Raw genomic sequence first — 8,734 nt, 5'->3', positions numbered from 1 at the left:
CTCTCCAGGATGAAAAGGAGCCATTGTTAAGCACCCTTTGGGTTCGGACAGTCAACCAATTACTAATCAATCCACCTAACAGTTTCCTTGTCTAGCCCACATTTTAGAAGCTTGTTTGCAAGAATGTCATGGCGGACCTTGTCCAAGGCCTTACTGAAATCAAGATATGCTATATCCACAGCATTCCTTTTGTCTACCAAGCTGGTAATTTTATCAAAAAAGGAGATCAGATCAGTCTGGCGTGACTTGTTTCTCAGAAACCCATATTGACTTTTTGTGATTATGTTCACAGACTGTCTGTTGCATTGTCCAGTCCACATTTTGCAAGCTTGTTTGCAATAATGTCCTGGGGAACCTTGTCAAAGGCCTTACTGAAATCAAAATATGCAAATAGATACGAAGACCTGGAAGCAAGGACTTGGCTGGAAGGCCGTGGAAGGAAATGACAGGAAGGGTGTCTCTCAAAAGCCGGCAGGAGGACCCAGGCCAAGCTCCCCTGAAGAAGAGGCCTCCTTTTCACCTCAGGAAGCCCTGGGCCAGCCATCATGTCCCATCTCCAGCGCCACCTGTCTTTCTACCCAAGAGACCTAGCAGCCAACCCCCCCCCCCCTCAGTCCCCATTAGTATCAGCCAAGCACCACAAAATGGAGGACACAGCCAAATTCCAAGCTCCACACACCCTCCTAGAAATGTCAAGGCATGCTTCTTAAGTCCTGTTCCAAATAGTGGAGGGTGTTTGGGAATTCTTCCTGGGCAGAAGGGGGAAATAGAGGACGGGCCCTGTTTATTTTAATCTGTTGTTTGCATACTGTTGAATCGATATTGTGTATTCATTTTGTGTTACATTCCATTTTCTTGAACAGTGGTTCTCTCAACCTTCCTGACACCACAACCCTTTAACACAGCCCCTCGCGTTGCGGTGACCCTTGTAACCATACAATTATTTCCGTTGCTACTTTATTCACTTTAATTTTGCTGCTGTTTTCTGATGGTTTTAGGTGGTGATCTTTGCGAAAGGGTCGTTCGACCCCCAAAGGGGCTGCGACCCACCGGTTGGGAACTGCTGTTCTAGAATGTATGCCAGTGGCAGGCCCATTTCATTGCATTCCATACTATTTTATGCACAGTGCTGTGTAACCCTACAGCGCTTTATAAAGTTTAATAATAACAATCCTCCTCCTCCTAGGAAGGCGTGCCTGCTGGCCCTGCCACCTCTCAGCCTCAGAGGCTATGATGAACTGACCATCCTCTCTCTCTGTGTGTGATGGGTGCCTTCGTGTTACTCTCCAAGCTGGGGCCACCTTAAGGACTACCCCAAAAGGTCAGTGTTAGCTGCTTAGTCTGGCGCCAAATGGAGGAGGAGGAGATTTGGGACTGGCCCCTGGAGAGAGCAAGCTGCAATGGAGGACGGGTCCGGGGAAAGGAGGGCTCCCCAGCGCCAGCTGCCTTGCTCCCCAAGGCGCCCCCAGAGCAGCCTCTCCCCCGCAGAGTTTCCTTTCCTCTGGGCCTCTGCCTTTTCTGGGAAACGAAAGTGGCCTCCCGCCTGACACAGCCCCCCCTCGCTCCGCCCCAGGCCCTCCCCTCCCTCCCTCCCTCCCTCTTCTTCTTCTTCTACTACTAGTACTACTACTACTACTACTTCTCCTGCTCCTCCTGCTCCAGCCAAGCATGCAGCCCTCCGGCCACGCCGTCCGCCTGGACATGGAGCCCCTCTACGGGAAGGACCCCCGGGGCCCCTCCGCCGCCCACCAGCCCCCGAATCCCCCGCGGGACTTCGTCCTCTGGTCCCTCTTCAACTTCGGCTTCCTCAACTGCTGCTGCCTGGGCTTCGCCGCCCTGGTCTTCTCCATCAAGGTGAGCAGCAGGAGGCACCAGGGGACCCTGACAGGCCTCCTCCCGGACGGAAGGGGCCCTGGAGGACGCGTCCGGAGAAAGAAAGGAGGACCCCGCCCCCCCCCCCCACCGGAGGGCTCCCTTTGGGCTGCCCAGGGTTCCTCAGGGAAGGCTTGGCCACGTCCTGCCTCTGCCATGGGCGCCAACTGCTGCGATGCCTTGGCGGTCTCCCATCCAAGTACTGACCAGGGCCGAGCCTGCTTAGCTTCCAGGATTAGGCTGGCTGAATGCCCACCCAGCTCTGCCTCCAGGACTTCTTCCCTGCCTTCCTGCAACGCTTGGTTTCTAGGGGTAGCTGCCCACCCCCTTTTGTGTGTGTGTTGTGTGGGTGTTGTCACCACCAAACTGTTTTGCTCGCCCAGAGTTTCCCCTCGGCCTTGGAAAAGCTTGATTTCGAAGATATTGCGTAATGAGTTGGTTGAGTTCAGGGATGCCACAGCAACAGGGGTGCAACACAGGCTCCTACGGGATGCCTGTTGGCTTTGCCTTTTGTGAGGCAGACCATGGGGACATTGTCCATGAGTCTCTATAGGCAGTACTTCCCATGTGGTTCCCATAGGGGCAAGTATGGGTCCCTATGGGAAGTTACTGTCATATGTTTCAGGAGGTCCCTACTCGGAATCCTTTTGATTAGAATTCCCATACTTATAATAAAGCTTTCTTTAATGCTACTCTGCTTCTCTTGCACTCTTTGCCACATCCTTAAGCTGCTAGTGCTTTCTTCCCTATATGGCAGGGAAGGTCCAGTGAGCCCCCATAACATCCCCATGCTTGTTGCTAGGGGGGGGTGTTGGGGTGAAAATTTATTGGGGTGGTGACAGCAAGTTCTTTAGTTAAGGTGGTCTCAAAGGGCCCCAGTCCCACCTCACAGAGAGGAGAGGCACCCACAGAAACCTTCACTTCACATTATACTTACACATCTCGGTATCCATGAGCTTGGATTTTCGCGGTAGATGGGCAAAAAGTTGATACTTGGAGAACCTTAGTGACGGAATGGCCTCCATCCCCAAACATACCATAGGTATCACAATGGAGAACATAAGAGGCCTAAGAACCATTTTTGGGATTGTTTGGGGGGGTGCGGAGGAAAAAGGTGAGGCAACCGGTGAGTGGTCACAGCTCCTGGGAGAGAAGTGAAGGTGTAGATGCGAATCGCGGATATGGATGATGACGTGTATTTTTGACAAAAGAGTTGTAACAGGGATTGCAGTATTGTGCCAGTTGATAGGATACTGGTAACAAACTTCAGAGAGAGAGTAATAAAGTTAACCTTCAGTTGTATAAATTGGTGAAAATGAGAACGTTTGTTTAGAAAAATAGGAAAGTAGAGAGCTGAAACTGAGGCTAAATAGGAGGCAGTTTGCTACAGGAGACAATACATTTTCTGTTGCCGTCTGGTCCTGGGAGAGAACTGTAAGAAAATGTATAGCCATAATACACCCCGGGATCCCCAAAATAAGATATACCCATAAATAAAGCCATAGCAGGATTTCCTAGCGAGTTGCGCAATAGTAAGCCATACTCTGAAAATAAACAGAGTGATAGGCCCGGTGCAAATGGAAGGGGGCGGGAGGAGCGAAAGATTGGGGCCATTGGTCGGAAAGGAAAGGGAGTCACAAGATAATCAGGATGGAATTGCCCGGTTTGGAGAGTTATGACGATGTTCCAGAAGAAGACACTTAACTAATTTTGAATAATGGAAATTGTCGAACCCATCTAATAAAAAGAAGACATCCCCGGAAAATAAGCCTAGTGGTGCTTCTTGAGAAAATAATCATAAAAGTTGGATTCTTATTTTTTTTGAGGCGAACTGATAGTCGTACCACGTTATCAATGGAGTAGGATCAAAGCATCAAAGGATGGTTGGACTCCTATACTTTTTTTCAAAAAAATATCTTTCCTTCAGTCAAGAGACCGCAAAGTTGTTTGAGATAATCCTGAGGCGCAGCTACTATGGCAATAAGCCAAATGCCGGAATATCACTGCTCTGGTATAGCTCATTTTGGACAGTTATCTTTCACATCACGTGTATTAACTGTCGTTTGTCCGCCTTTTGGTCAACAATTCCAGAGATGATGAGAAACATCAGTATTGGAGCTGGATCGAATGGGAAATACATCTTGTCTCCAGGTCATCGTCCTGGCATGTTATAGCCATGCTCAACAACTGCCAACGGTTTCTTCTGCCCACTCTTTCATCACGGGCAAGGATCCGGCATTCTACAAAACATATTTGCAATGGCAGAAATGTATGCTGTTACGGACAGCTCTGTACCAATGCTTGCGCTTTACCATTTGACAGGAGATTTGAGTGTGCCTGTTGAAGATTGCTGACTTTATCTGTCCCAGGCTCTGGGTCTTGGCCCCTCCCCATGGCCTGGTGATAAGGAAGCATTGCTTTTCTGCCTTGTTTTAATGTTCGGATAAGCTCTCATTCAATAGTTTAAGATTTTTTTATAATACCAATAGGAAGTGTGTGGCTTTCTAAATCAAAAAGATATATCTCCTTTTGGTCAAGTGTCAGCCTTTCATTTTGGTTAGAAGCCCAACAGGGCTAGAAACCAACATTCTCCAGTTTCAGGGTTTCTGAACGCATGGTTAATGTAACTTTTAGTCCCGGATCCAAAATCCCTGTAGGCGGACTTACCATTAGAGGGACATGTGGCGGCACAACTGGGCACAGGCGGGGGAGTGGGTTAGGGGTAGAGAAGTAACAAGCTGCCAAGGGGCGGCAGTGGGGTCCCAAGAGCACTGGTGAAAGCAATGTTTTACTGGTTGCAAGAAGGTTTTTTTTTTCTGACTCATACTAGGTCCGGTGTCCAAGACAGTCCCATCTGGCGAGAAGGCTAGAGTAGAGGAGGAAACTTGTTGGTGTAATCAGTACTGTTAAGTAATTGTTCGTCCATGTATTGAGTTCTATGACCTTGCTCATGAACTCTATGTTTTTTTAAAAACTTAAATTGAGTTAGCTTTTTGTTTTCAGAATGGACAGAATGCTTCTAATATTCCGTCCAATCCCATTTCTCTCATCCGCCAAGGTCTCTTAAGACCTAAGGGCTACATGACTTGCTTTTCCAGAGTGCAGGCTTTGCCTTTTAAGAAATGCTTTATTGGAACAGATCGGTCCAGCTTGTCTGTCTCTCTGCATAGTTGGGCTATAGTCGTCTAAGAGTGCACGAGGATTATATATCAAGTGGTCACGTACGCGGTAACTAAGGCTGCAGATGTATATTTCAGTAGTTTTCAATGCAAACGGAAACTATGGTTTTAGTCATATATGCACAAGCGGATTTACCTTACCTGATGCATGGGCTTTGTCTCTCTGTTCGCCCTTAGGTTACAGAGAGCAGGATGCATTGGAGTGACCGTTTAATGGTCTTAAGTGGTTTGGGTCTGGGAAACCTGTTTGAAGAGAGTAAGGAAGCAAAAAAAAAAAGGAAGTGGAGGAAAAAAGTGTCTACAAGAGTGACATGGGAAGGCAAAAAAGAAAGAGTGTCCTCCCTCAAAGGACAGGAGAAACTAACCTCTAGAAAGGTGACAAAAACTTGTGGCAGCCCTGATCATGAAGGTTGGGCAGAGGCAGGTTTTGCCTCAGACATTGAGTTTGCCCTCAGACATTAAAACTGTATACACTCTACATATTTTCAATTGTTCTGGCCTAATTTTCATCTTTCATTTCCCCTTAACAATTAAATAAATTCTAATCCGTGTTTGACTGTGCTGTTCATTGTGTCCCCCAAAGGTCTACGACTGTTATCGTAATGGCTTTGGTCCCTGGGCAATTCTTGTCATTAACAAAAAAAAACAAAACCTGAAAGTATGTATTCATAAGAGTGAAAAATGGAGAAGACAAAGTTAAAAGACGAGGACCAAGATGACCAGTAAGACTTTAGGCGCAGTACAGACCCGCACCAAAAAGGTTGGTCTCTGGCACCTGTGTTTTTCTCTCCGCTGGAGGGAAACGCAGCGCCAAACTGGTGCGCTTCCTGCCAGCAGGAAAAACCCCAAAAAGTGGGTTTCTTTCTCAAGCTGCAGCGGTGGATAACAAGTGTGCCACTGGCACACTGGTTATGTAAGCAATCGTGTGGTGCCAGTGGATCCACATGGCCCTTAGGTAACTACGCATCACCCGAGGTATAAAAGAGGGCCAGCCGTTGTTACAACACTCATCACGTGCGAGGGTTGCGGGGTTGTGGCGCCTCAAGCCCCCATCAACCCTAGCACGTGATGAGGATTTCGAAGGCCTGTTTGTACGGGGCCATTGTTGAAAATTCTACAGCGAGTAACTTTGCGTATAATGATATTTCAAACCTTTTTGGGAAGGATGGAGGATGTTACAAAAGCAGGGAACGGTCCCTTCAGTATCATGGGGAAAGAGGTGGAGACCATCTCTTTGCACAGTTTTCAGGTCACACCTACCCTTTCATGAATTTACCCAACCAATTCTGTTTCTGTTATATACTCCTGCTTAGTATTTGGAGAATGGATCAGCTGAATTCGGGTTTGTTGTGCCCAGTTTATAATTAAAGTGCAAGTTGAGTGGTTTTAAGTGTTGGACTACAAATCTGAGATCAGGGTTGAATTCCTGCCTTGGGCCATGAAACCCATTGGGTGACCTTGGCATGTCCTTAGCCTTGGAGGATGACAAGCAAACCCTCTTTAACAAAGAAACCCCATGATAGGTTTCACCTTGGGTTTCCATAAGTTGAAATGACTTGAAGGTACAGAACAGAGGTATCTGACCGTCTGTACATTTTAAACCAGTGATTCCCAAAGTGAGGTTATGGCCCCTCCTGGCGGACGGGAGTGGAAAGATCCAGGGATGTGAGGGGAAAAGGGGGCAGCGGAGAGCTTCAGTTCAAAGTATTGATGCAGCAAGAAAAACAAGGGGAATCAGCAACCTTTAGGACACAGTGGGGCAGAATGTGCATGAAACGTCTTTTCAGGGTCCCTTAAAAACACAAAGCCAGACTCACGGCAGTCAGTGTGGGTGGTGTCCCCACGCTTGGCCGCCCACATGAGCTTCACTCCCTTAGGTGCATGCCGCTATGATGATGCGGTTGGGAACTCGTTGAGGCGTGGACACAGGACATCAAGTCTGTCTGCAGCTCAGAATGGCAACATTTGGGGACAGACAGACGGACTGAATCAAGGGATTTTTTTTTATGGAGGAATTTCCTGAAATTCGAAGTGAAAAGTGGGATCCGGTAGAACGCATTCCACACGTAAAGTCGCTAGTTTCGCACGCAATTTACGTGAAGACACATTGCATTCGAACTGCTTCCCATTGCCCAAAAATACAATGCCATTGCCCGAATTTTGCGTGTGGCAGTTTATAATCACACATACAGGAAACCACATGATTGCGTTTGACTGACTTCCCATGGCCTGAATTTGCGTGAGTGGGTAATCAAGCAATAACGTTAAAAAAAACACCATGATTTGCGTTCAGATTGCCATCGATTAATGCTTATGCTTCCAATGCCCCTTTGCTGATAAACTCCAAGGATTGTTTTAAAAAGCGATGTGGTAGGAAAAAGGAGCTTTCAAATTTGGATCCTGCGTAAGCTTTGTGAGCTTTTCTGGGACTTGCTGGCAAGTTCGAGCTACTCTGCGGTGCACGTTTTCTTTCAAAGACCAGGGTAGAGAAGAGGTACAGAATGAAGCAATGTTTGTGTATGTGGGGGCAGGACAACCTGAAGCTGGTAGGGAAGACCGCTCTGGTGTAGGAGAGGAAGGAGTATCTGAGGATCAATTCTTGGAAAGAGTCCTTCACCTGAGCAGCTCCTGTAGTAAAATCTCTTTCCTTTCCCCATCTGTTGCCCGGTTTCCATTCCAGAGCATGTGGCCTCTGTAACTCCCCACCCCCCCCCCCCCCCGCCCATACAGCTGCAATCCCTCTTCACCCCCAACAAAGAATGGATTAGTAGGAGTCGCTTCCTCACCATGAGAAGAGTCTCAGTTGCTCTTGGTCATCTTGTGAAATAACATCTGAGTAGCAACCAGATACTTCTTGCCTACACTGAGCCTAGCTGGAGGGATGACTAGTGAAGCCTCTTGGCTGCTGTGTCCAGGATTACCAGGCACAAAGAGAGCAGTGGCCAAGATTGGTAATTTGGAATTTTCAGTGGAGCAGGTAACTATAATTCAAGAAATCAAGAAATGCATAGCGGAGCAGGGAGTGCTCAGGCCATCCATCCAAGACAAAGTGGAGACAGTAACCAGAAAAAAGTTGGGTATCACTGTTTGAAACTCACAAAACTGATATCTTTATTGAACCAAGAAAACAAACAAAATACATCATGCAAGTTTTTTCAAAGCTTTACTGCTTCTTTAATCAGGCAAAGATGTTAAAAATCAGGAGAAAGAGAAGAAAAGTGACAGTGTTGGAGTCATTGGCCACAAGTTTTTGTCTCAGGAGTGTGACTTCTGTTTGTCAGAGTTTTGCAGCTACAGAACTTTGTGCAAAATCACTCACTGTTCAGCAGTGTTTGTGTAAAGTACTGTAAATAAATAATGGAATTGCAGTAAAGTCAATATTTTTCCATACTCATCTTCACTAGTGGAGTCTCCATCTCGGAGGTTTTTAAACAGAAGCTTGATGGCTCGGTGAGAGTGCTCTGACGTGTGGGTTTCCTGCATGGCCAGGGGTTGGGCTGGATGGCGCTGGGGGTCTCTTCCAACTAGGATTCTAATGAGTCCTAGTAAAAATGTCTTGACGCTAAATTAACCTTTCAGCTTGATTGTCCTGTGCTCCAGCCAAAACAGAGGTAGAGCCCCTCGCTCCTTATCTGAGACAGTCAAATTCAGCATTACGCACTCTGTGTGCAGGAAAAGAGAAA

Source organism: Sceloporus undulatus, chromosome 1 (genome assembly GCF_019175285.1).
Source record: "Sceloporus undulatus isolate JIND9_A2432 ecotype Alabama chromosome 1, SceUnd_v1.1, whole genome shotgun sequence".
Lineage (NCBI taxonomy): Eukaryota > Metazoa > Chordata > Lepidosauria > Squamata > Phrynosomatidae > Sceloporus > Sceloporus undulatus.
Note: the sequence above shows the minus strand (reverse complement) of the source record.